At 39.3% G+C, this 25,826-nt stretch overlaps 1 protein-coding gene and 2 long non-coding RNA genes across 5 annotated transcripts in view; 2 read left to right on the forward strand and 1 right to left on the reverse strand.

Moving 5' to 3' along the window:
* Positions 1-25,826, forward strand: part of SHISA9 (shisa family member 9) — a 157,064-nt gene that overhangs the window by 28,272 nt on the left and 102,966 nt on the right. The gene's annotated exons all lie outside the window — the stretch shown is intronic.
* LOC107054592 overlaps positions 1-25,826 on the reverse strand; it is a 336,025-nt gene that overhangs the window by 19,705 nt on the left and 290,494 nt on the right. The window contains exon 15 of the long non-coding RNA XR_006931508.1: positions 13,942-14,030. This is a non-coding gene — a long non-coding RNA (uncharacterized LOC107054592). The remainder of the gene's footprint in view (positions 1-13,941; positions 14,031-25,826) is intronic.
* Positions 1-25,826, forward strand: part of LOC121106793 — a 33,408-nt gene continuing 7,582 nt past the window's right edge. Inside the window, exon 1 of the long non-coding RNA XR_005839836.2 lies at positions 1-25,826. This exon is cut by the window's right edge and continues 4,375 nt beyond it. This is a non-coding gene — a long non-coding RNA (uncharacterized LOC121106793).

The raw sequence follows: 25,826 nt of genomic DNA on the forward strand, positions 1-25,826 counted from the left end.
GCAGTGCAAATGAAAAACGTAAGCGCTGTTCAAGGTAGCATATGGTGCATGATCGTTTTAGTATTCTGCTCTGAAGGTGAAGTTTAGGGAAACAATATTCATAATTTTCTACTTCTTAAAGTATCAGAAATTTCTGTCCTGGTTTTGGAGATACACCAGAGCCACATTTTGGAGATACACTGGCCACAATTCTGACACCTCCAATCACAACAGCATTAGGGAGTGAAGCAAATCAGCAGCATGCACAACAGCATCTATTCCAGCTATTTCAGACAGAATTATACAGTGAAGATCTCAACTCTCAAAATTTTACCATTTGCACTACAACAATCTTGACTTTGCAAACACAAATACAACAAAAAACTGTTCTAAATGTGCTTAAAATTTAGTATATTGTACTACTGTTAGTGTTAAAATAAGTGAATAATTGCATTTAATGAAGAGTCACTGGATTTAAACATTATTCCAAAACAGTAATTTTTGACACCAACTTAACATAACAAGATAATTACATATACAAGAATATCAAATAAGTAGTTAAGATCATGTACCACATGCTTCTGGACAAGTTTATGGCTGTGGTTAACTACATCAGTGACATGACTCAATCTATCATTTCCATCAACAGGGGTCATGGCAGTGTTTTCAATATTAAATACCACAGTAATTATAAAAGTGAGGAGGCACAGATATTTCTCTAATGATTAAGAGGCTTTCTGCTGTCCATAGAAAGCCCCAAGCTGCAAAATCTCTAGTCAAATGAACTGCAGACATACAAATCTAAGATTAGCTAACAGATCCTCTGGTTCACAGTAACTGATACTTTAGCTTAAAAAACAAAAAACAAAAAACCAACTCCACTGATTACTAACATTTCTGCAGAATGTTTATGTAAAGTTCCTTTGTAAGGCAATAGAACTTAAAATATTTCAGTGTCTCGTTCCATAGCATGTATGGCAATAGTTAACATAAGCCACAAGATGAATGTCTCCTACCAAAACTTCTACCTATCTGCCCAGTGCTCTTCCTTAAATAAACATGTCACATGGCCAACAGTTCATATGGGAACTTCTGCTCATCCATATGGGTGCAAGTGCCCCATTCAGTAGGTGCCAGTGATGCCTATACTAACAAACTATGCAGTATGAAGTAGGTCAAATTAGGAGAGCAATTAAGCTAGAATGCAAAACTTCTGGTGTAAGGCCATGTTTATGTTGTGTTCAAGAAAGTCATCCTGCCCATACTGTGAACCACGGATGCTTCTTCAGCTCTTCCTGCAAAGCTAAGCAGAACTAAGCTTTTTGTGGCATAGAGGATGATGAGGGGGCAGTATGCCTTCCATCTGTAGCACACCCACAGCTTTGTTATTGCTCTTCTATTAACGGCATGACAGAATCATTAGCTGTGCAAATTATTTTCTTATGTAAGAAGAGTGTCATACTGTGATGGCTTGGGGGGAACAGTAGCTCTGAGATCACTCCTGTATTGGTGTCGGTACTGCCTCTGCCTGCCAGGCCCTACTGCTGCTGGCTCACCCTGCCCTCACTGTGGATCACAAGGCTTCACGATCATCTAGCTTGCGCTGTTCTGCCATGAAAATTTAGCGTGTGGTGCAAACTGTCTTCTAGCAAATCCAGCACTTCTGTTGGTTTTTACCTCTTACTTCCAGCTGTCTCAGAACCAAGACCCGACCAGTGTATTTGCTATACACCATGCTCTCCTCAGCAACACGCTACAACAACCCACTGTAGTTCCTTTGAAGCAATATACCATCCCTTTACACAAAAATACATAAAGATAAAACTATTAAAATGATGCACAAGCTGTGTAGCAGGCTCATTTTTCTTAAGAGCTCAGTGACCCACATGCTTCAGGTACATCCCAGAGAGCCTGTAGCTCAAGTGGGATGTGTCTTCCTGTTCTGTGGGGCTGTGGTGTCACCGGGCATCTTCAGCAATATCACCAGCTCAGTGTGCTCATTTCAGTCCTGACCCATTTAACTTTTCCTGCCTCATTACTAAGGAGTATCAACCTCCTCCTTTCCACCCATTACAACTGAAGAAGCTGTTAGGACTTTAACAGAAAAAAACTGTTTCTGTAGTTTAAATCAGATGACGTTCCCTCAACTTATAAAGTTAAGAAAACGGGGCTGGAAAACACTGGGGCAGATGGCTACAACGAGGGGCTATGAGCAAGCTGTTTTCTGGCATCCCTCCACTTGCAGCTGCAGGCAACTCATATTTTCTATAGACTAAGGTTTGTTTTCAACAATTCTGTGTCCTTCTGACAATGGAATATGAGAGAAATAAGCCTGCTAATCAGATCTGAGCCAGGAAGTGGGCACCCCTAAATTAATGGCTATTTTCTTAAGGACTTTTAATTCCATTAATGACCCCCTGATTTTCGTTCTTGTTGATGTCTCAATTGCTCAGAATTACACAAAGGAAATCCATTCACATATTTCAGTGTACCGACAGAACTTGCATAGTGATAAAGTAATTGTACGCTAATCCTGTGTTCTTCACATATGTATACAGACATAATAGATCCGGCAAGTAATTCACCCTAGAAGAGCTAATCAAAGGTTTTAATATGATTAATTCATTTTATGTTCATTTTTTCTGTTTTGTCAGCTTAAAACAAGTAATAAAAATTTAATCCTTCATTGTTTTAGAAATACGATCACTACTTCGAAACGAAATAATATGCCTGCTTGCCCTTGCAGGGATTTTAAATAACTGTTTCAATTCTATGGCTTGAATATAATAGTTTATTTCCTCAACAACACAAGGAACAAACAAGAGAAATGTGAGGCTTGTGCTGGCTTTTTTCTCAATTTTCTGATATTGTCTTAGGAATCTGTCGACACAAATAATTCTTGGTGTGTGCATAAATTTTCTTCCGTGATGAGGTGTTTCTGAGCCTCCAAGGAACTCTGTGAGGGAGGTATGGGAGAGGCAGGGTTATAAAATCCAAACCAAGCTCATGTTTTCTAACTGAAAACCATGAACCCTCATCAAACTATCTGTCAACAGAAGTGAGGTATCATTCCAGAAAGCATAAAAGAAAGAATGGGAAACAAAGTGGTGTTTCTTTCACAATCATTTTTCATTTATGGCCAGCAGAGTACCAGCAATGGTAATGCAAGCCCTGCCAGGGGCTGAGGGATCTATTCTCCAGAGTGACACGCTGCTATCAGAAGTTTTCACACAGCACAGTGAAAATGAGCAGATGTTCCCCTTGCTGTGGAGCCTCTGGACAAAAAGAACTTTTTACCTTGCTTCCTTCTGAAAGAGTCCTTTAAAGTTGTGCATCTGTTTGTTTTTGTTTTTTTCTTTTCCCCCCCTTTTTCTTTACTTTCAATAGTCAGGCAACCCTCAAAGGAACTGAGCAGTTGCAATGACCACATTTGTGCAAAGCATATATCCAGCTTTTCCATAATAACTCTATCTGAATAAAAACAAAAGGTTCCTTTTCCTTTTTTTTGTCCTGTCAAACATTTCTGATTACATTTTTATAGACATCTGTAACTTCTGAACTTCTGTTATACCACCATTCACAGCATCACCACTGTCACCATGGAACACACCAGTGAGAGTACCTTCTTTCCATGCAGTTGTTTTAATAGCAGATTTCAAAAGGATATAGATTTTAATTAATTGGAAAGATTTACAGCAGAATGTTTTTACAGCAGAATGTTAAATAGAATCATCTGAAGGATTAGAGAAAGCCCAATAAGCCATTCATAACTTATACCAGGACCCAGACAAATTCAAGACCTAGAGAGCTGAAGGCCTTCTCCTTTGTTCTGCACGTTGTCAGGCTACAAGATGAAGCACTGTGACAAAAACAGGATTATAAACCTGCTGCATGTGCTGTCTGGAAAGCTGCCTGCAATTCAGATCTTTTGCCACCAACACTGACAGTAAGATTGGAAATAGGAATATGCTCAATGACCTTGAAATGAAGTCAAGTATTGTTATCCTTCAGAATCAAAAACTCCTTGCCTTGAAAAGCTCTTGAATATTTGGTGCTTTTTATATATACGTAGTTACTTGATGTTACCATTTGTATTAGCTCTATAAAAAATTAAATCACTAAATGTTGTACTATAATATGTGTATACATACATATATGTAAATCCCTTAGGATTAGGGTTCTTGGGATTCAAAGATGACTTTAATTAGATTTCAGAGAAGTTACCCACCCATGATCACAACATGCCATTTTGTATGAGAATCTTCAAACTGCAGAGTGGATTAAGGATAGGGCACTGTCACAGAGTTATCTAGATAGATCTGTGCCCGTGACAGGGGGGGCAGTAGGCTCGCGAGCCCCCCTGGCTTCCCGAGTGAAAGAGCAATAGAGAGAGAGAGAGAGAGAGAGTGAAAGAGCTTCCAAAACCGAAAGCCCTACTTGGTGAAGGCGCACAGCTTGGAAGCACACCCACTCCTCTCCCTGGCAGCAAGCGAAAGTGAAAAAGACCGCGCGCAACCAGATGACGTATCTTCCGTGATGTATCTTCCTTCTCTGACCGTGAGGTCCTCTGGGATACATAGTTCTTCTCTTTTGTCCATGATGTTATGATGCGGAATACCAATAGCAAAGTTACAAAACCATGACAGGCACCTGAATATTAGATTATAATTTGTCTGTCAGGACAAGTCTGACATTGAAATGCTCTTAAAGACTCAGACTAATCCATGAGAAAATTGTCCCAGTGTTGGACTGAAGAAAGCATGCTTTCTGGGGTGTGCCAGGACAGTGTCACCATGCTAGAGTACTAGAGACTGCTGAGACAAACGGAAGAAGACACCTCAGATAGCTAATCACTGCCACTGTGCTTCTGCACTCCCTTTTGATAAGCTAGAACTCTTCCTAGAACTATATGCATGGACTGTGAATACAAGGCTTTATCATTTGAGGTGTTCTTGATGTTTTTCCTACGAAAGACAATCCATCTCCATCTCTCTCTTTTCTGCAGACTGTCCTTGTTGCAGAAAATACTACTGATAAAATACACAGCACTGCAATCCAGTCACATCAGCTAGTTGAACAGACCGAGATCTTTAACTGTCACGTAACAGTTTAACAGTTTTGCGCAGAAGGTGCCACATACGACAGACAGATGACTTAATGACTTAGGGGAAAAAGTCAGGCTTGACTTCAAATCGTAAAGTTTTATAACCGATTTCCTAGGTTCCAGTAATGTTTAGCTTGTAATCCTATTAGTCAGCTCCCTTTCTCATGGTTCAGTAATTTAAAGTCTTTTATTATTTCTTCCTTGAATATGTGGGCTCTGTGGGCACATCCTGTCCCAGTGCTCTGAGTGGCTGTGCTACTGCAGCTGGAGATGACATTTCTGAAAAAGCAGGTGTGTGGCCAGCACATTCCCATGCATCTGTAACCCTGGTTGCCAGAAGCATTCCACAGGACTTCTATCTGCCAACTGGAATTAACTTCAAATCTGTTATCCTTTCATGAGGGAAAAAAACCCACAACTGTCCTAGGCTGGACCTAAGATACAGCTATATAAACAAATAATGTTTGCGTGTCACTCTGTCTCCTAGAAGGGGCACAGAAACGCACTGATCCATATTTCCTTGAGAAACAGAAATTCTAATCTGGAACTCAAGTCAGTGAAACAGTCCTTTTCAGAGTGGGAAGTATTTTCTAATTCACAGAAAAATAGTGAAATGACAATGCGGTAGCTATCCTGCATCATAATTGTGCATCATGATTACCTAAGTTAATACAACTTTTAAAAATGCTGTATTCTTCAAAGTCTTCATGCACACACAGTGCACTACACATGAAACAATACAGAAAATCAAAATCTAGGATGTAAGGGAAGTTCAGAGGATGTCCATTCCAACCCTGTGCTCAAACTAGGTCTAAATAGATGAGGTTGTGCAGGGCCACATCCAACTAAGTCTTGGATACCTCAGTGAATTCTGTAACCTCGCTGGGAGACATGCTGGAGTATTTAACCACTTCTATGCACATCAGCACGCTTACTGCTTGCACTGGTGCACGGGAGCCCTCTGTGAATGTATGAACTCTCACTTTCTCTTGTAGAACTTCATGAAGTTCTGCTCAGCCCATTTTCTCAGCCTGCCTGAGGTGCCCCGAGTAGCACCTATGCCCTCCAGCACAAGGACCATTCTCTTCAGCCTAGTGTTTGTCAGAAACTTGCAGCAAGTGTGCTTCATACCATGGGCAGTTCAGGCAATTGTTCACCCACCTTACCTGCTTACTAATTTGATGATGAGGAGACTATGGTGGACTGGGCTAAAGGCAGTTCTAAAAATCAAGGTATACAACATCCGTTGTCTCTCTTTTCTACAGCACAGTATTCCCCTTCAAGAGAGCAGTGAGGCTGCTCAGGCATCAATTGTCCATTTTGAACTCCTGCTGGCTGCTCATGATCACTTTGTCTTTCATGTGTTTACAAATGGTTTTTACAGAGATTTGCTCCACAATCTCACTAAGGACCATGGCAAGGCTGATCATGAATTTTATTACAATAGATGGTGTCCTTGCATTCAGTAAAAAAAAAAAAAAAAAAAAAAAAATCTAACAATGAATAAATTACTAAAAAAATGCATACTAAGTTTTCAACAGAAACTCTGGCACTACAAGTCTGTGGTTTCAAATATGGGAATAAACTATAAGCCAGTCTGTAGTAAGAAGCATCTCAAAGACTGAAGAGGAATGGAAGAAGCACATCACCAAGTTCAAGAGATAGCCATGAGTCAGTTAATTTCACAAACTGCTATAGTGGAGTTGTTTTGCTACTACTGTGCAAAAATTATTGAGGTAGTTTATTAAAGGCAGATAAATGGCATTTCTTTTCTGAGGAAGTACAAATAAGAAACTCAGTTAAAGAACACAACTTACATCACCGTTTGTCTTTGGGACTCATCCAATAGAGTGCTGAGCAAACACTTTCTTTGCCTTAACTGAATAAAATTCTAATTAGAGTAATTGAGCTTTGACAACTGCTATGTCATTAAATATAAACTGACTTTAAACTAATTGTGTTTGCACTATACTATGATTTCCATTAATGGATGTATTACTGTTTATACTCTACAAACACCTTTGAAGTCGAACATTAAAATCTATGCTGCATAATTTGAAATGAAATGTCCTGTGAGCACAAACCAGGCATGGCACTACTGGTAATGGTCCTGCAAAGGAATACGGTCCACACCCTCAATGTCTGTGACAAACAGCAGGGTAAAGGTGACTGTCAGCTCTTTGGACTTCGTCTGTTCTGGAGGAGGGAGCTCTGTATTGGTTTCTGCAATGTAAAGCAGAGCTTGGTGTGGATTTCTCTAATTTGGGCCAGCTGCTATCAATCCTGCAGAGTCTATGATGCAGCCTTGCTAAGCCACTTGCTGTAGTTGTACTTCTTGTCCCAGCAGCCAAGTGCAGAACGTGACTTACGAATTTTAGATATTATGAAACAGCATCACTGTAAGTTAGAAAAATTGTACGGCGACTTTCCACCTGAAAAAAAGATCTGCCTGTTTGCTCTGGGAATTCAACTCTACAAACAGATCTTCCTTTTGTACCCTTGGTCTTGCCTCATTTTGTTTCAGCTGTTATCAGCAGACAATAATTAACAAATAATCTTCAGAATCATTTGTGTAGTTGGACTCATAAATGTCAAGTTTGTTTTGCTACTGTTGTACCTACATTGCATACCTTACCTCTATTCAATTTCCACTATAAATATAAAGCACAATACAAAATGGAAAAAAAAAAATCCTAACAATCTTATTCACTGGGATTTATGCAGAAGGCAAAAAGGGGAGAAATGAAAAAGGAAAAAAAGCTGTTTAAAAATTCACATGAATACATATATATATATGAACGGTTGTGCGCTATTTTCTTGTCACTGCTGCAGTAGGAAAATGGTGCACATAATACAAGTTAGAGTTCAAAGAGTATGCAGTAATACAAGTACTAGGAAAAAAACCCTGAGTTTATAATCTTCTGCTTTTCCATCCAAATCTATTTGCCTGAAATGTATTTTCAAGAGTTTGCATTTACAATTTCAAGTAGAACAAAATAAAATAATTGATTAATTACATGCCAGCTGACCAATAATGTTTTTCATAATTAATCACTGTCAGTAATTTTATACTAACATGTTGAGTATTCAGTGCCATCACAGTTCTGGAATGGGAGGCAAGGGTAAGAAGATGACTTTTTATCCAAATAATTTTGAACTGCTGGAAATCTGAAACTTCATTTGTCAAAAGTGCTAGCATATTTCTGAGAACTTACAGTATTTTGCATGCTATGGTGCAGATCTTGTTTCTGTCCTGAGCAATTGCTGGTGTTCAATTCTGAGACAGTGTTTCTGTTAAGCCTTCCGAGTTAATCCAAGTTCAAGTCACTGAAAGCAGACTAGTACTGATACTTGGACTTCTAGAAATTTTGAATCTTTTTACCTAGGCATCTATTTTACGTAACAGGTGTAGTTGCACTGTAAACGCAGACCAAAAATAACTTCCCATACAGAATGAGCTTTATCTCCACAGTTTGGGTCACAGCTGAATGTGAACTTCTCTAGGGCTCAGTGATTGCAGGGAGGCCATGTATTTGTTACACACACTTCACCTGCATAGTGTGACTAACCCTCAATACTTCCCAGTTTTGTGTTTTTGGTGGCTTTATAGTGACGTTTAACTCATTCAAGTCACTGCATGATGTGGCGTCCAAATGAGGGGCACCCACTCCCCGAACTCCCTGCAATGAATGATGCATCACGCTTCAGGCGTGCAGGTAGTTCTGGAGATCTCAGGAGAAAAGTAGAGATGGAGACACTGCATAACGTGTCCAAGATCCTTACAATATGCTGAACTCACAGTGCAGCTTCAGTTCATGCCCGTTTTGATTTTAGCATCATTAGACTTACTGTATGACATCTCCTACTTGGCTGCCAGAGATCTGAAAATCTTGGATGATATAATAAATTACTCTTTTCCTGTTTAGATAATATTTTTCAGCATCTGCAAAGAAACAGTGGTATAGGAGTTCTAAAATCCCCAGGTGGATAATATGCAGATAATATGCACAACATATAATGCAGTGGAACTGTCCAGCACCGAGCACTTGAAGAATGACAATTCAGATGTGCTCAGTGGTACAAGTGAATTCTTCATACTTAAAAAAAATTCAAGTGGTCTTCATAGGAAGACCTTTCTAGAATTATGCTGTCCATTCCACTAGAAAACTCTGCAGAACTGCATATTATTGACTCTTCTAAACAAATTCAAAACCGCATAAACAAAACTAATACTGTAGCTGGATAGGTTATTTCAATTTTTTTTTACGTGCAACATCTGTTCTGAATTGGTGTCTGTCTACCTCAATGCCCAGAAGTTCATTTTCGAATGAGTATCTGCATCTGCAAGTCAGAAACCAAGTGTGGCTTTACTTAGTTTGCTGAAGCGCTGTAAGGATGTTTCCATAAGTGATCCGTCATGCGTTCTTCAGGTCTGCAAACAGCATAATCTTTGTCTTAAAAAAAAATAAGTCACATATACTAGTTCAGGATAAAAATGTAATTTAACTGCAGTCTGATTAAAAAAAAATCAAGCCTGCTTCCCTATAGTATTAAATTTTCACCAGAACTGAGTTTAAGCAGCAATTAAAACAAGAATAGGAAAAAAACTGTGACAAGCATAGTTTAGGCAACATAGATGTAATAATTTACAAGTAATTTTTTTAATTGGGAGCACCTGACAACAGAGGTGAATCTAGTTATGGCCATTTGTGAACTGGATGCATCAGGGTGAGGGTGGTTCGGATTTAAAAGGTGGAAGACCAAGAGAACAAAGGTAGATGGGGTGGAAAATAACGCTGTAAAAAGAGCTTGAGAGAAGAGAGAGTATAGGAGGTGAAAAGCTGTTTTGGTACCGTGTCAGCCATCCCATTGCATAACATACGAAAACACACAGAAAAACCTTTTTTTCTGGAGCGTGCAGCTGTCTGGTAGTTAGATAAATGAAATTCTTCACTAATAAAAACTTGCTATTTTGAATGGCAGTACAAAAATGGGAAACATGAATGTTCTGTGCAGTGTTCTACAAAGATTAAAGGTGACAAATATTTTCAAGTTCAGCTAATTGTCTTAGGGTGGAAATAACCCTGAACAATAGTTTAAGTGCCGAATAAAATGTTTTGTGACAGAAATTTCCTAGAAAATTGAACGAGGCACGTTTACAGTGCAGAATGCATACAGCTGACATACTCTAAAATTCGTAAGTATTTAATTACTTTATTCATAATATATATGCAGTGAGCTCTGCAGTTTTCAGTCAGTGTCCCATTTGATTACATTATTTTGAGCTAAATGTTTCAAAATTTGCAGACAGCTTTCACTGTGTGGTTTTCTATAATCAGCCACAGTTCATTACCAGTGACTCCACTGGCTAAAGCACTACATCTGGAATATTTAACCCTTAGGGCTTTGCTCATGCTATAACTTTTTGCCCATTTGTAAGGGAAGACAAATATACAACTTGTGGGAGCCTCAGCTCTTACTGAGCAGTCATCATTTGATACTGATCAACATTATTGATGTAGGGTTTGACCTCTTTCAGTTTAATGTTTCCAACGCCCTTCTATCATCTAAGTTTTAGGATTATAGCCACTTCTATACATGTATTGCTATTTAGCACTACAAGCTCTGCTAGTATCTCATTCTGAATGTAATAGGTACAGCATTATGTTATCACCCAACAGCACGAGTTGGTAGAGGGACAACTGCAGCTTTTCAAACAAAGTTCATCTGGGGATAACTCAGGTGGGATTGCAAGCCTGATCTGCTGGTAAAAGTGAAGCTTCATAATCTAATTTGAGACATATTAGAACATGATTTGAAACAGACCAATTATAGTCTATCAGTCCAAATTACAGTATATATAAACTATGTAATATAAAATATTAATCTGCTGCTTTCAGACCAAAGAATCAATGCAAGTTTATTTTCATAGACAATAAAAGAAAACAGCTTTATGTAGATTTAGGATAGTTCTAGGATTTGACAATTAGAACAACTAAAATTCCACTTCTCCAGGACAAGAGCAGGAATCTTCAGAACTATGCACTTGGCTAATTTTAATTGATTTTTTTAATATAACCTATTTTTTTAGCTTGCTTCTTTCAATACTGAATAAAAGCATAAATAGTTTAATTGAAAAATTAAATTAAGAGTAATCAATTTGTAACAGATTTATAAAAGCATATAATTCCTCTTGCACAAGATTGAGTGGCTACACTTCAGTCCATTTAAAAAACAGATTTCCTACATTACTGTAGGAAGTGTTTCTAGAAATAGTAATTGTTTTACTTCCCTCCTAAATTAATAGAAATGATAGGCCTTGGCATTCTCTCTTCTTATCAACACATAAAGCTATAGGCACGCAGCTCTGCCTGTGTCTTTCCCTGCGGTAGGTTCTGTCTCAAGCATGGGACTTCTTGGTACACATGGAAGCTGCTCTCTGTGCTTTAGTTCTTACACTTGCAGTCCGTTTCTTGGCTTAGGAATAAACCTTTCACTTATGATGCTCCTGGGCATTGAATAAAAGCTTTGGTCCTTGCTCTCTAGGACTTTAAGACTTGAAGTTACGTCCCAGATATGTCGTGCTTTTTGTACTCGCCCAGGACTAACCTTGGAGCATCACCCTACCTGCAATGCAGAGCTGCTTGCAACATGTAGCATAACTTCTCACAAAGAGATCAACAGAACTGAAGTTCAAGTTTCTGAAACACATTTTATGATCCAGTAACTGAGAAACAGAACTCCCGTGTGGCTTGAAATGGTAGAGAAAGTGAGGCAGGACAATGCAGACAAAGCCAGCAACTGAGGAAGTCAGACTTTTAAGTGCTGACAAGTCCCATAAACCTACGGCTGTGCTAGTAAGCTAAGCTGGCTTGATGTCAAATGGTATGGCAGGGCACATGGCCACAGAGCTGTTTTCATATCCCAAATGGGGTGGCCCCTTCCAAGCTGCTTTCAGAAAACATTTTGTCACCTATGCTATTACCCAAACATGTCCAGACCCATGGGGTAGCACTGCTGTATCAGAGACCATACAAACTGGGCAACTGTGTGCTATGCTGCAGCTTAGACAGAGGCTCCATTTAATTTACTATTATTGTCTGAGAATGTGGGATATTCACACTTAAGTAAAAAGGATTTGGGGCAGATATCAACCAATGCATGTTGGGCCAAATTATTCAGACTTGGAGACAGCACATCATTCATCTCCCATTTTGGAGCAGCTTGTGCTGCTACATTACTCTACCAACACTAGGGAACTGCGATTTTTCTTTTTATATTGTTTTCTTGTGAACATACAGGTTGAGGTTACTGGTTGATTTGTTCAGCCAATTTTGCAGATCTGTCCATGACATTAGGGGAAAAATAATTCTTTCCAGTTCTTTCCAAAAAAGATAATCCAATGCTGCATTCGATTTTAAGCAGTTTGAAGTCTTATCAGCCTCAAATATCTTTTTTTCAAAGAGATTTAGAGGGTTCTCAAAGAAATATATAGAATATTATAAACTTGAAGTAATAGTTTTAACAGCAGAGGCAGTATACCATTTCCTTTCAGATTCTGACAGCCATAACTGTAATTCATGAGTAAACAGTCCACTACTGTTATGTGTTTAAAAGACAGTAATTCCCTCTACATATCTTGGTTGAAAGAAAAGGAATTTTGATACTCATTTATCAATTACATAGAAACGCAGGATAATAGCTCCACATTAGGAGTCCAGTTTGCTGAAAGAAGAGATGACAACACATTTTCCATCTAAGACCTTTAAGCCAATATAGGTCTTATGACAATACATAAAAAAGACAAGAGAATCATGTGTGTAGGGTAAGAGCAAGAAGCAGTCTGAAAACCAACTGGGTCCTGAAATGTGTAACATTCTCTCTCTCTTTCCTGACTTCCATCCACTGCAACATTTTCTTCTAAACATCAAAGAGATGAATTTACAGACAATTTCAACAGAGTTGGCAGACAGTACCTGTTCTTAATCTACAAGAGTAGCCTTACTTCATTTGGGCAGAAGTCCCATTGAGTTCAGATTCAGCGTGCAAAAGGCAAGTAGGTACTGTAAGAGATTTTGCTTATACTGATCATCAAAAGGTGTGTGCATGAGTAATTCCTAAAGGCAGGTTTAGATGGAGCTGAAAACCTTCACAGCTGGCAGTGTGAACTTGCCAGCCGTGAACCAGTTCCAGCCAGGAGCTAGGCACTCCATGCACACCATCTGCTACGGCAAGTTCCCAGTTTACACACACACTCCTTTCCCTTTTAGATATTTTTAAATAAAATATCAAGCTTTTTAAAACTTTTTTTTTTTTTAAATGACACCATACTTACAATTAAATAAATGAAAACTAAGCCTGAGGTGGGGGATTTTACCTCCTCCTGTACAATTTTTTGTATTTTCCAATCCCCTTCTAAATGGTCTTCCTCTTTTTCACGTATTTATTCAAATAATAAAACCCAGCAATAGCCATGCACATCGAGCATTAGCCCACATACCAAGCAGCCAGAATTGTACCTCATAATGCCACATGTGTCTGCTTCCAGGAAAAGGAGGTGAATAGCTAAATAGGGTTTTAAGGGTTCACTTGCTTTTGTTACATCTCTATTGCTGTTCATAATTTTCAAAGCAAGTATGGAGAGTTCTTTCCCCTTTTTCAAGGCTGCATATTTCAAATAACAAAACTGGAGTTCTAAGTTTTCTATGGTTGCTTTGATCCCAATGGCCTGATTCCAACACATAACTTCACGTTACCCATGTGTTTAAAGCACTCACTTCAATGTAGACTTACACAAGAAATCTTTGGCTAAGAAAGACTCACCCGATTTTCCAGCTATGGTATAAAACAGGTCTTACCTCTGCCCCTTCACTTCTGAGAGACAGAAAATCCCTGTTTCTACTTGTGAAGAGAGTGATATCGTGGAAGCAGCCGAGGAAATGAGGATCTGTAACAAAAGGTAGTCCTTTTAAGCAGAAGGTCGTTGTTAAGATGACAATACAGTTTCCAGGTCTCTTGGATTAAGCTTTTCAGGTAAAAACAAATCTTTCTTTAGCTTTCCCCAGTTTTAAGAAGGGTCATCAAGTTTGTTGTCAGTGCATCAGGGCCTGACATGCATGGCGCAGACATGTAAATCCAGAAGGAGCTGGAGGTTTAAACTCCTGCTGCAAAATCATCTTCATGTGCTTTAGCATGCTTTTGAGATAGACCCCATAAACTAGTCCAATTCTAAGCTCTGTACATGAAAAAAATGCCTTGAAAATACCATAGCGCTGCTAGACCTCCCCTCATGTTTTAAAACAGTGTTTGAAAGGGATACAAAAGCCTTACTGTGAAGAAAAAACATCATTAGTTTTTGTTCTTGTATTCACAATATACTGATGTAGAGTACACTGTGCAGTTTCTTACCTAAGCCTAGGCATTTCCATACCAGTGACATAGAACCTGGAGAAATAAAAACTAGGATGCTAAGACAGGTACTAAATTATCATGTTGCCACCTCATTTCAAGCTCCTCTGACACAGAGATGTGAACTTAAAGAAGGTAAGTTACTGTGATGGGAACATATGAGAGGAAAGAAAAAATTAAAACTGGGCTACTATAAGATGAAACCCTTCAAAGTAGTGCAGTAAGATTGGGATTCTGAGTAGACTTGAATAGACATGTATTCCTCTCAATTGGAGAGACTTGGATGCCAGGATGGGCTCATGGCTACAGTCTCTGCTATGTGAAATCCAGTTTGGATCCTAAGAAACTCTGGGGTTTCATCAGAAAATGCAATACTAAATTACACCTTCTACAAGTCAAAGCTGGATTTAAAACAAACGAACAGCTTTTACAGTTCATCTTCAACACGTTTTTGGTCCTCTTATGTCCACCCAGGATCACGCGTAGGTTTTAGCCAGCTCCTTGTTTCTTCTGCTGATCCTGGAGTTGCTATTACTTTCAAAATCATTGTTTGTTTTTATCTGAAACTAAGTTAAATACTGACACTGCCACAAAATTCCATTATGCTCATCATAACATGGATAACTGGTAAAAGTTCTGCTGGAGACGTTGTTCTGGTTCTTGCCTTTTTTTGGTCAATTGGTGACAGTATGCAACTCTGAGAAAGGCCGTGGGCCTCAAGAGCTTCCAAAACTTTTGCCTCCCCTCGGCTTGTCTTAATGGTTCCAGATGGTTTCTAGAGATTAGTATTGCTTAGCTACACTGTACTGATGATCACTGTCAGAGCAGGTGAGCAGAAATTAACTGATTCCATCTGTGTCTACTTCTGGGCAGAGAGTAATCTCTAATGCCCACTCCTATGAAGAAGCAGAGGGCATCGGATAAGTAATCTCTAGTGGGATACAGGTACGTTGAGAGACTGTCTCTCTTTGTAAACGCTAATACAGAAGATAAGCTATTGTCATGAATGTACTGTAGCTTCAGGTCTGAACTCTGAATATATAACCTAGCTATACTATAAAATTTTAAGCATTCTTCCATGATAAAATTCACCTGAATACAGAGACTGAAAATAGTGTCTTCTCTCCACTCCTGGTGGAAACATTAGGTTTTTCTGAGTTTGAAATAACATACACTTTCTACATATGAGAATATAGAGAAATATATTTAAGTGGAGTGGATTTAAAATATAATTCTGATTAAAAAACAAACCAAACTAAAAAATGCTAAGATATTATCAGAAACTATATTATATTGTCATCCAAAAGAACCTCTACAAACTTGAAAAGTGGGCCTGTGTGAACATAATGAAGTTTTACATAGCAAAGTGCAAGGTTTTGCACTTGGACTGGAGTAAACCCAGCTATATATACAGACTGGGAGAAGAACTGCTGAAGAGTAGCCTGAGGAGAAGGACCTGGGGGGTCCTGGTGGATGAAAAACTTAACATGAGCCAGCAGTGTGCTCCTGCAGCTCAGAAAGCAAATGGTATCCTGGGCTCCATCAGAAGAGGGGGGGCCAGCAGGAACAGGGAGGTGATTGTCCCTCTCTATTCTGCCCTCATGAGGCCCCATCTGGAATACTGTGTCCAGGTCTGGGGCCCCCAGTACACAAAGGACGTGGAGCTGTTGGAGAGGGTCCAGAGGAGGGCCACTAAGATGATCAGAGGGCTGGAGCACCTCTGCTACGAACACAGGCTGAGGGAGCTGGGCTGGGCTGAACAAGCCCAGCCTGGAGAAGAGAAGGCAGCAAGAAGACCTCATTGCAGCCTTCCAGTATTTAAAAGGGGACTGTAAGCAGGAGGGGAATCAACTTTTTACACAGGTAGACAGTGATGGGCCAAGGGGGAATGGTTTTAAGCTCAAGGAGGAAGGTTTAGATTGGATGTCAGGGGAAAGTTCTTTATGCGTGGAGAGGTGCTGGAACAGACTGCCCAGAGAAGGTGTGGATGCCCCATCCCTGGAGGTGTTCAAGGCCAGGTTAGTTGGGGCCCTGTGCAGCCTGGTCTAGTACCAGACCTGGAGGCTGGTGGCCCTGTCTGTGGCAGGGGATTGGGTCCTGATGATTCTTGGGGTCCCTTCCAACCCAAACCATTCTGTGATTCTACAATTCTACCATATTAACATATGGTAATATGTTTCCATTAAAGATGGAAGACTTTTCTTCCTTACACATCCCAAATCTGCTCAAAGACTCACTTGCAGACTTTTCATGCAAGGCCCAGGGTTCACTGCACAGCTGATGAACAGCTGCGTTGAAGTCTGGCACCACTGAGAATACTCCTGGAGAAAAATAAAAAAAGAACCTAGTATTTGCCTTAATTCTGTAAGTGCTTTCTCCCTTCCTTTTGAACATTTGGCAAATAAAATGCTATTGCATAATTTTGGTTGGAAGGCCACATCCCCTCAGAGGAGAGAGGTGCTTTCTATTAAGTTTTACCATTTAAACCTGAACCAGAGATCCTCTGCCAGCGACTTATCTTAGGAAATCCTGAATACAAGGTACTGCAATGAGTATGCTGAAGTTGTCTTTCATTATTATTTTTGGAATATCCGTTACTCTTCTAGATTATGACAATTAGATATTCATGAAAGTACAATATATCTTTTTTCTCACTCTGTCACAATGGTTCCAATATTTAATACAAGTAAGGATCTTCCAGAGTTAAAAATTCAGAGACTGTTCAAAACCTTGTCTCATACATCACCACACAAGGTCAGAGTTATGATCCCTATCATGTAACGTTCATGTTCTGGCAGTGTTTTGAATCATTAGACTTAAGAGTCTTTATAGAACTTCTGTGAGAGCTCTCCAAAGCAGTATTTTCAGCAGTTGTCATCTTGGCTGTGGGAATCGGGAGGCCCACCACAGAGCCTTGTTCTTCAAACTGATTTATTTAATAAGGACAAGATCTGTCCTTACTTCTTTAAGGTAGTTTCTGAAATACAGAGTGACATAGTTCCGATGCATTTCAATGTTTGCTTCCACAGATGCAACTCATGGCATCACAAAAGAAGCATTTGAAGGAGCAATGCAGATTTTTTTTTCTCATTAGTGAGGGAAGTGTTTCCTCAAAGAAAGAAACCTACAGGTTTTAGTACTGAGCACAGTCACTGGCCCCAGCCTGACAGGCAGACTTCTCCTTGTGAAGGTTTGCCATCACGGTTTAGTGAGTCTTTCTGGATACTCTGTACATTCTGAATAGAAGCCTAACCAATTCTGTAAGTGGATTCACTTGATCCCGTTAAGAGCAGCCAGGTGGAAATCCAAAACTTGAACAAAAAACTTATGCAAAAGCCAGCATTCTTCTAACTCATGCTATTGTTTGCCACTATTCAGCAGTCCACACCCAAAACAGGTGAATATAGTATTTCACTGCAGGCCTACATATAACTGAAATAATCTTGCAAGTAATCTCTTCTGGCTATGGTGTAGTAACGGCTATCAGACTGAGCAGCACTTTGTATATCACCTTTTGTTTAACAGTGAGTGCTGGATATATAAATAACTACACCACAAGTGCATCACAAAGGATCTTTGGTGATTCACAGACAAAACAAAGAACATAATATGGGACAGGCAGGAGGAAACCGCCCCTGTCTTGGCAGAACTATTTCGGATTCCTCACACTACTCCAGAGCTGGTCCCAACAGCGTGAGCATGACCCAGTGAGACTGGACTGCTTGCTCGGCCCGAAAACCCAGCTCTGCTGAAGCCAGTGAGAATACTGCATCCTTCCTCTCAACAGTTTTTTGTTTTTTTTTAATAAAGAAGAGCCAGACTTTCAATGAAGGCTTTTGAGGATTATTAAAGCACTGTTGATTAGAGAAAATTAACATACAGCGAGTTTGTGTTAAGTGCAATAACTCAGGTTTATCAATTTTTATCAAGAATAACAGTTTTTATCTACCTCTGAACCAGAAGGTACCACTCAAACATATGATACAAGTGACATACAAGTTTTTGTTAAACATACAAGTGTTACCCCGTTCTGTCAAACATGCTTAAAACTCATAGAATTATTTAATGGTTTGAGTTGGAAGGGACCTTAGAAGACAGTATTATTCTAACCCCCTCCTACTACACTGTGCTGCTCAAAGCCTCATCCAGTCTGGCCTTTAAAACTGTGCAAAGCTAACGGGACAACTGCAATCCTGACATAAGAATTTCCACAAAGTTAAGAAAAAGCTGAATAATTTTTTTTTTAAAGGCTATCAAAATACCCTCAATATCCAGTGACTTGTCAACTCATATAGAATAACGTGTAATTATTACAGAAATAAGCATTTTTTTCTTACTGCTCTATTTTTTATAATGATTTGTAAAAAGAAGCCTCTTTCATTTCAGCCTCAAGGCTCACAGTCACATGTAAATTGATTTAGCTTAAATCCTTCATAACATAAGGTAGGTCTAAATAAAAAGATTATGGTACCACATTGAACAAGAAAGCTTTGGAAAGCAGGTGTTTTTTAATAGCAGTAATAAAAATCAAATTCCATCTTTTAATTAGGGATTCTTATGGTTTGCTTCTAACTAATAGCACATTATTATTTGTATTACTACAAAATCGGTAGGGATAGAACTTCCTGTCACCTAAAACCACTAGAAACAATTATTAGAATCATTTTCATGCCATTGAGTGAATTTAGTTTTCTGTGGTTGATAAGTTTTGACTGTAATTACTGGTGATGGCAGTGTAGATAACTTCAAGGGCAAATAACCACCACCACCAGCAAAAAGTACAAAAAACTTAGTCCAGAATTTCCAAATTGAAAGCAACCTTGGAAATAGTATCAAATCCACAATTTATTTATGACAATTAACATTTTCATTACAAAATAAGGGATATGGATGCAGCTATTTTCTTTATTTCTTTTCAGCCTTTTTCTCTTTTTTTTTTTTTTTTTTTTTTATGGCAGCTCTCAAGAGAAATGAGACTACAAGAACTATGTCTTTTAAAAACATCCATAAAACCATACGCCATTATCTGACAGCTGATGCAAATGTAACCAGCTCATTTAGCATAAGATTTCATCGCTTGTTGAAACAATACCCAGTGGTTGCTCTTGGCTAATGTAACTAGTGTCTAGAAATTGCAAGCTCCAAAAACACATTTAAACCAAGCAAACAGAAGCAGGCTTTAGAAAGGCAGACATAGTCATTCAGATCCTGACAAAAGCAGATCATCTAAATGCTATGCTTATTTAAATTCTTCACACTCTTTCTTTGACATGAAGAGACAGCATTCACATATCCTTCACAGTTCATAAATCTTACCGTGATGCAATGGCACATTAATCAGAACTAGTGAAAGTAATGCAGTCCATAGCTGACTAATATTCAGAAGGCGCTTCTCTGCATTTCTACGGAGGATGCTTAACCAGCAGAGGATCCTTAAAGCATCCCCCGAATAGGAATCCCCAACACTTGCCTAAATAAAAATGCAAAGAATCTTTTATCAGGGATTTCTTTGCTGTACATAAGTAGTTGCATTGTTAAAACAAACAAACAAAATTCCCTGTTACATCCCTACATTTAACTTGAGAGTTAATTTATAGCTTCAGTGAAATGTGAGAGATGAGATGGAGACATCTGCTTACAGAATATCTTGTAATTAAACTAAAAAAATATATGGAAAAGGGTAGTAGAAAAAAAAACAGAGCATTGGGATAGCTTGACACAACTCCATAGCGTACTCTGCAGTTAGTAGATGAACTACCGTATACAAGTTTGGGAAGAATAATGGCAACAGGTTCTCTGGCTAGGCTTTCATCGTTCTGACTGATCACTAGAAATCACTCTCTCAGCTGCCACAGAATGAATTCCACTGACTGTGTACTCACTGCTTTAAAAAAAAAAAAAAATCTTTAAGAATTAGATTTTTAGAGTTACACATGACCCATCTTTGGTTTAATCACTGCTCTGCTGTTTCGTGGTTTCTTAGGCAATAGATGTTGCCCTTTAAGGTTTTTAATTTTTAATGCAATTTTAATTCATAATTCAATGATATGTTTCTGTCATACAGTTATAACTGCAAACAGCAATTGTCCATACAGCAGATCGAGAATGTCTACATGAAGCAGCAGCAACATACAAAGCTCTGAAATGCTTGCTTAGAACAAGTACATTTAAAATATTAAGAGGCTTTAAGTAACATCATAATAACAATAATTTAGACTTCAAAGAAACAGTAAGCACACTTAATTCTTGCAGCGCTGTACTCCAGTCTGGGTCTTACTTACTGTTCAAAGTATTCCTGCTCGTGTCCTCTCTCTTTGCAGCGTATTTCCACTTTGCTGCATCGTTACGAATCTCAACTGGTTTTGAGCACATCTTGATAACAGTCACTCCTCAAATTGTGATTTTCTATGCTAACTGCACATTTTCAGTGTCTTAAAAAAAAATTCTTTGACTTTTCAGAAGAGCTAAACCTAGGTGTAAAATTCAGAATCCACTCAGAGTCTCTGACTGTGCTTCAGAATAGGTACTGCAGTTCTAAAACGTGAAACTATGAACGAATACAAGAAGACACGCAATGTGTACTGTGATTTCTACATAGTATTTGCTATTTAGCCATGTTGTATTGATTGGGTTATCAACTGATTACTACCTAGCAGCTGCAATGCTAACACTCATCAACAAATCTGTCAGTTGGAAAATCACAGAATCACAGAATGGTTTGGGTTAGAACGCACCTTTAAGATCATCTAGTTACAACCCCTCTGCTATAGGCAGGGACACCTCCTTCTCGACCAGCTTGCTCAAAGCCCACCCACCCTCCTTGACTGCTGCCAAGGAGTAGGCATTCACCTCACTGGACAGCCTGTTCCAGTGTCTCACCACCCTTAGAGTTAAGAATTTCTTCCTGACATCTAGTCTAAATCTACCCTCATCCAGTTTAAAACCATTTGCCCTCATCCTGTCACTACCTGACCTTATAACAAGTCCCTGTCTGGCTTTCCTGTAGGCCCCTTCAGGTACTGGAAGGAAAAAATACTCTTGTTCTTTCCTTGTTATTGTGCCACTGGTGACAGCCAGAGTTCCTTCTGTAAGAATTCTACGAAGAAATACTTAACAGCCTTTCTAATCATTGAAAATGATTAGATTTAAGCAAAAATGCTAAGACCCCACTGCTACAACAGCAGCTGAGGGGACGCTGCTCCTAAGAGCCACACTTTCTCACAACCAATTAATAAGGTTACAGCATATGCTTCCCAAGGGGCCTGACAACTCTCCTATCTGCTTTACCTTACAGAAAAGTGGAGAATGAACCATGTGCTGATATGGGGGTGAAGGACAGAGGAGCTATGTCAGGGCTGTGACTACTCCTGGCAAAGGTGGAGGGGGTAGTGACCCCATTCCTTAGGCGTTCCAATAAAACAATCACATTTATTTAACAAACTGTAGATTAACACCAACCTGTAGTTTAATAATTCCATAGTAAAAACACTGTATATTGAATAAAACATGAATCAACCGTGCTCTCTTTCCTTGAGCTCTTGCTTTACATTCTTCCACCGCAGTTGCACTACAGTGCTCATTAGTACTTAAAAAATCTACAGGGGATAAGACATAAACACCTGTTATTATGCCAAGAAGGCAAAGCAGCACAGTAGCAAGAAGTTTTGAAAATCTATTAATTCTCAGAATCCTTGAAATCTCAGTAAAATGTGTGAGCCTAATGCTATTTTGATTAAATTAATGCTTACCTACTTCATTGCCTTCCCATTCTAGGTGGATTGGCAGAGTCTGATTTACAACCATGGCCCCAGCTAGCTGTTGAGTGGTAATGTGGGAGAATTTTTTTTTGCAGGGGGTGTGCAGGTGGGTGCAGGCGTTTTCTCAGTCTATAGCAATTTGTGGAAACAGTCAAGAAAGCAGCTAGTAACATTCATCTCTGGCAGGGTATGTTCTTACATTTGTTCTTTTACGCTTAAAGACTGCAATACCTGTGTTGAGGATTTGATTACTGTGAGGCTACATCTGTTAAATGAAAACCTCTTAAAGTGAAATTACTCAGGAAGTCTTTTTAACATGAGAAACAAAGTTTGATTTTTTTCCCATTCACAATCCGAGGAAACAGTTTCTCAGAGTTAAGTTACTGCTTTGGCTTTGAAGCATCACATATAGCCACATTCATTCTGATACTAGCTGGAGATAATAAATGCAAGCAAACATACTTATCTAGGTATTAGGACACGAGGAACTACTTGCCAGAGGTAAAATGGTTTACCACAGGCTACAGAGAATTTAACTTAGGTTTAAATTACTCACAGAGGCATCTGCAGGCTCCATTTCTGATTCTCTGTTGTGCTGTCTAAAGATTTATTCTAGAATGCAAATGAAAGTTGGTCTCTGCTACCAGATACTCTTTATTGTATCTTTTTGCTACCAGATACTCTTTATTGTATCCTTCCTGGTTTTTTTTGTTTTGTTTTGTTTTGTTTTTTGCTTTTTGCTTTTTTTTCTTATTTAACTAAGCCAAAAGTTTGAAAAAGTTAAATAAGAAATCTCTTATTTTGTAAATAGGAAGTACAAAATGTTTCTTTCCACCCACAAAGAATCGACTATGTCCACTCCAGCAAATCCTTTGACCATGGTATCTTTATAGCTAATATGTGCAAAGAATAGTGACAGAAGAAGGAAGAAGTGGAACAAAAAAGCTAACAAGTAGCTGCTGTTGCCCAGAAACAGGCTAACAAGCTACAGAAAGGGAAAGTTATTAAAAGGAACACACAAGTCAGACGTTTCAGGTCTTATCTTCTTGGGCTTTCTTATTTAGGGTGAAAAACATTTTAGAAAACAAAACAGTGATAAAGTCGCCTGGATTCAGGGGGGTTGTTTGTTAGTGATTGGTTTTCAGGGGGTTCTCATGTGGAACAGTGAATGTGGGTGGTTGTTACTCATGGCAGCAAACTGTTGGGGACTGTAAAACAGCCATAGCTTTCCTGTTTTCATTTCCTCTGCCAGAGCTCTGAAAAACACACAGGGCTGCTGTGTGTTTTTTGTGCTACCACAAATCTGAACATTTTAAGGCTGTTTAAAATGTCTCCTTTAGTTGCTGCTGACATCCTCCAGTCCTCGGCTGCGGCACATCAGCATGGCTGAGCAGCATAGCTTCCCAAGCTGGGTGCCCAGGCCTTCCCATTTTCATCTGCTCCTTGCTCTGACAGCCACGTGTTACCCTTTATCCTGCCACTGAGGTGGCCACCTTCTCTAAGAAGGCTTTGGCTGGCTCTGGGCACACCTCAGTCTTTTTCTGTTTAGGTGCTACCCAAGGGCTAGAAGATGCAGAGTTCTGGGAAACTCGTTACTTTGCATAGGTTCTTGCTTACGCAGGTATTTAAAAAAATGCACTGATGACATCTGATGACTAGAAAAATAGCTTATTTCTCTTTACCTTCAAGTTGCCTGATTTTTTGTCCTCAGAAATCCTGTACGAAGTAGACCCATAGATTCTGATTACTAGGGTCTCCTGGGACAGTCACTGCATGGAAAGCTTCTGATTGCAGAAACTTTTGGATCTGACTGGCCAATAAACTTGAGGTTTTAGAAACAGATGTGCTGTGTCCAGCACACAGAATGCCCTTCCCTTCCAAAGGGAGAGGATTAAGGCCATAAGAAGGAGGCAGATAAGTCAGTTTGAATTTCCAGGTGGGAGCTGGCATGCAGACAGTCCACTTTACACCAATGTGCTGCTCAAAAGGAGGAACAGGCACCTCATTTAAATCTGCACCATGCTAGTAAAGAAACACGAGCTGGTTTTGGAAGTGTTTTCCAACAGCATGGAGGAAGACCAGAGACAGGAGTTTGGAATCCAGCACAGGCTGAAGGAGGAGACATTTATAGCAGCTTAGAGCAGTTCCCAGAAGAGGAGACTGCAGCAGTGGGGCAGGAAGGTCTTAAGGGTATTTATTAACAGCTGGTGCTATTAAATCAGCCATCCAGCACAACCATTCTGGTTCCCTTTAGGGTACTGACAGTATGAAGCAGAAGCATTTCCTCCTGATGTTTTTCCAACACTAATTTCACAGAGCTAGGAAGTGGGAATGTGTCAGAGGATGGCTCTTCTTGTGTCCCACACACTGGATCATGACTGGGTGGACCATCCCTCAGGGTCTTGGGAAGGAAAGAAGAGGAGACATGCTGAAGACATGCAGCATTTACGTTTGTATTTTTATTCTTTCCCATGTGATGACTCTGTATGTCTCCTGGGAGCTCCAAGTGATCATCCACAAACTCTGGTTGATGTCTCCTTAAAGCCAGTTTGCTGTGCTCCTGCAGACTGTCCTTCAAGCAAAGGCAGTGTATACAAAATACGATGTATTTACTGAAAATGTGCCTCTTCTCTTTGAAGCTGCCTGTAATTACATATCTAGGGAATAGTCTGATGTTTAGATTTTCAAGTGTATGGCTGGTTATGTTTAGCATATTTGTCATCTTTTCCCTTTCCTGTTGCACTGCTTGTGGTCATAAATTATGTTACAAAAAGAATGAAGACTGAGAGCAAGTCACAGGAGCACCGAAACAAGAGGCCAAGAACAAGTAAAGCACTTTCAGGTGGTGGCCATCTCCTCTGAGCCTCCTAAGAGTGATAGTGATTCCAGCTGGTTCTCTCTAACAGTTGCCACACAGAAGAGAGTCTAGCTATTTCCCATGATGTTGGATGCCCAAAGGGATCTGATGATGAGCCTAACGCAACTTCTTGGGGAGAAAGGCTGGCCAGCTGCCACAGCTTCTCCCCTGTGCAGCCAGACCAAATGTCTCCTGCTCAGCAGAGCTGGCTTTGAGCCCATGGGATAAATTCTGCTCTTGGATATGGAAGCATAAATTCTGAAAGTCTTAGCTGGTTTCAAAGGAGGTATTCCAGATTTACACCAGCTTTCCTATGGTCAGAAGCCAAACTGAGGTCTAGAGAATAAAATAAATTCACACTTTTTGTCAAAATTTATAAGGTTCCTTCACAAAGCTTTCAAACAGGATTTATCCTCTGGTTAAAAATACATTTCAGTTGACTTCATCCTTGTCAGCTGTTGAGCAACATCCCCAAAATCATGTTTTGCTACCAACACAGGATTTTTACTTATAGATGTGTATTTATGTGGACAGTACCACAGAAATAATTTAAACTATAAATTTACAGACAACTTCTCAACAAATTATTGTCATTTCACTATTTTTCTCAAAAAAATTTAATAATCTAATCTATATTCTCTTAGGTTAGTAGTTGGTTTTCTTCACACCAATAGACTACTAATGCAACTGTGCAGTTGCAGATATGAGCTCCAAATATTGA

This window comes from Gallus gallus, chromosome 14, assembly GCF_016699485.2.
Source record: "Gallus gallus isolate bGalGal1 chromosome 14, bGalGal1.mat.broiler.GRCg7b, whole genome shotgun sequence".
Taxonomy (NCBI): Eukaryota; Metazoa; Chordata; class Aves; order Galliformes; family Phasianidae; genus Gallus; species Gallus gallus.